General features: G+C 48.8%; 1 protein-coding gene across 3 annotated transcripts in view; it reads left to right on the forward strand.

Annotated features, from left to right (window-relative positions):
* Positions 1-166, forward strand: part of psmb6 (proteasome 20S subunit beta 6) — a 9,636-nt gene extending 9,470 nt beyond the window's left edge. For 2 of the 3 annotated variants that reach the window (XM_078244759.1, XM_078244758.1), the window contains exon 8: positions 1-166. This exon is cut by the window's left edge. The gene's annotated coding sequence lies outside the window, so the exon portion shown is untranslated. The other variant, XM_078244760.1, reaches the window with a different exon arrangement.
* Positions 167-3,017: the final 2,851 nt, after the last annotated feature.

Here is a 3,017-nt window from a genome sequence, read left to right on the forward strand (position 1 = left end):
ACACTAAACACACACACACACACACACACACACACACACACACACACACACACTAAACACACACACACACACACACACACAGACACACACACACTAAACACACACACACACACAGCTGTGTTAACATGTCATTTTTCTGTCAATAAAGTTTTGAGTATGTCTGTCATCCTGTTCTTCTTTAAACAGCTGCAGGGTTAGCCTAGCTTAGCACAGAGACTGGTAGTGTGCTTACACAGCAGGGGGAGACATTACACTGTTACACAGCAGCAGGGGGAGACATTACACTGTTACACAGCAGCAGGGGGGACATTACACTGTTACACAGCAGCAGGGGGGACGTTACACAGCAGCAGGGGGGACATTACACTGTTACACAGCAGCGGGGGGAGACATTACAGTGTTACACAGCAGCAGGGGGGACATTACCCTGTTACACAGCAGCAGGGACGTTACACAGCAGCAGGGGGACGTTACACAGCAGCAGGGGAGCCATTAGACTGTTACACAGCAGCGGAGACATTACACTGTTACACAGCAGCAGGGGGAGACATACTGTTACACAGCAGCAGGGGGAGACATTACACTGTTACACAGCAGCGGGGACATACTGTTACACAGCAGCAGGGACATTACACTGTTACACAGCAGCAGGGGGGACATTACACTGTTACACAGCAGCGGGGGGAGACATTACACTGTTACACAGCAGCAGGGACATTACACTGTTACACAGCAGCAGGGGGGAGACATTACACTGTTACACAGCAGCAGGGGACATTACACTGTTACAGCAGCAGGGGACATACTGTTACACAGCAGCAGGGGGAGACATTACACTGTTACACAGCAGCAGGGGGACATTACACTGTTACACAGCAGCAGGGGACATTACACTGTTACACAGCAGCAGGGGGAGACATTACACTGTTACACAGCAGCAGGGACATACTGTTACACAGCAGCAGGGGGATACACTGTTACACAGCGGGGACATACTGTTACACAGCAGCGGGGGGAGACATTACACTGTTACACAGCAGCAGGGACATTACACTGTTACACAGCAGCGGGGGGAGACATTACACTGTTACACAGCAGCGGGGAGACATTACACTGTTACACAGCAGCGGGAGGGGACATTACACTGTTACACAGCAGCAGGGGGACATGTTACACAGCAGCAGGGGGACATTACACTGTTACACAGCAGCGGGGGACACACTGTTACACAGCAGCAGGGAGACATTACACTGTTACAGCAGGGGGACATCTGTTACACAGCAGCAGGGGAGACATTACACTGTTACACAGCAGCGGGGACACACTGTTACACAGCAGCAGGGAGACGTTACACTGTTACACAGCAGCGGGGACATACTGTTACACAGCAGCAGGGGGAGACATTACACTGTTACACAGCAGCAGGGGGAGACATTACACTGTTACACAGCAGCAGGGGAGCCATTATACTGTTACACAGCAGGGACATACTGTTACACAGCAGCAGGGACATTACACTGTTACACAGCAGCGGGGGGAGACATTACCCTGTTACACAGCAGCAGGGGACGTTACACTGTTACACAGCAGGGGGGACATACTGTTACACAGCAGCAGGGGGAGACATACTGTTACACAGCAGCAGGGGGAGACATTACACTGTTACACAGCAGCAGGGGGAGACATTACACTGTTACACAGCAGCAGGGACATTACACTGTTACACAGCAGCGGGGGGAGACATTACACTGTTACACAGCAGCAGGGGAGCCATTATACTGTTACACAGCAGGGGGGACATACTGTTACACAGCAGCAGGGGGAGACATTACACTGTTACACAGCAGCAGGGGAAACATACTGTTACACAGCAGCAGGGGAGCCATTATACTGTTACACAGCAGGGGGGACATACTGTTACACAGCAGCAGGGGGAGACATTACACTGTTACACAGCAGGGGGGACATACTGTTACACAGCAGCAGGGGGAGACAGAGGAGCCTCTCCTTGCAGCCATTGACAGCATATATAACAGAGCAGCAGACCCCGTCTCTCTGGACGGAGACCAGTGACGTCTCTTTCCCGGTGATGGCTGAGTGTTACTTTTTTTTTTTGCTTTCAAAGAACTTTATTATTCCAGTACAGAAACATACATACATGGGAAACATTAAATACATACATACATACATGGGAAACATTAAATACATACATACATACATGGGAAACATTAAATACATACATACATACATGGGAAACATTAAATACATACATACATACATGGGAAACATTAAATACATACATACATACATGGGGTGCATGAAATTTACATCAAAAGAGGTTGAAAGGCAGTGTAAATGTTGAGAGTCCGGATGGCTTTCTTATATCCAAATCATTTCCTTCATAGTAAAAGATAATGAATAACGTAGAATCTATTTTCTTAATAAAAGAACATCTAAGACTTTGGCCGGATGAACTAATCTGGATAATCCTTCAGTTTTGGGTAAAAAACGTCATCCTACAGATGTAGGGCGTCACTTGGACGTTTTCATCGTACAGATGTAGGGCGTCACTTGGACGTTGTCATCGTACAGATGTAGGGCCTCACTTGGACGTTGTCATCGTACAGATGTAGGGCGTCACTTGGACGTTGTCATCCTACAGATGTAGGGCGTCACTTGGACGTTGTCATCGTACAGATGTAGGGCGTCACTTGGGACGTTGTCATCGTACAGATGTAGGGCGTCACTTGGACGTTGTCATCGTACAGATGTAGGGCGTCACTTGGACGTTGTCATCGTACAGATGTAGGGCGTCACTTGGACGTTGTCATCGTACAGATGTAGGCCGTCACTTGGGACGTTGTCATCGTACAGATGTAGGGCGTCACTTGGACGTTGTCATCTTACAGATGTAGGGCGTCACTTGGGCGTTGTCATCGTACAGATGTAGAGCCGTCGCTGGACGTTGTCATCGTACAGATGTAGGGCGTCACTTGGGACGTTGTCATCGTACAGAT

This window comes from Sander vitreus, unplaced genomic scaffold, assembly GCF_031162955.1.
Source record: "Sander vitreus isolate 19-12246 unplaced genomic scaffold, sanVit1 ctg297_0, whole genome shotgun sequence".
Classification (NCBI taxonomy): domain Eukaryota; kingdom Metazoa; phylum Chordata; class Actinopteri; order Perciformes; family Percidae; genus Sander; species Sander vitreus.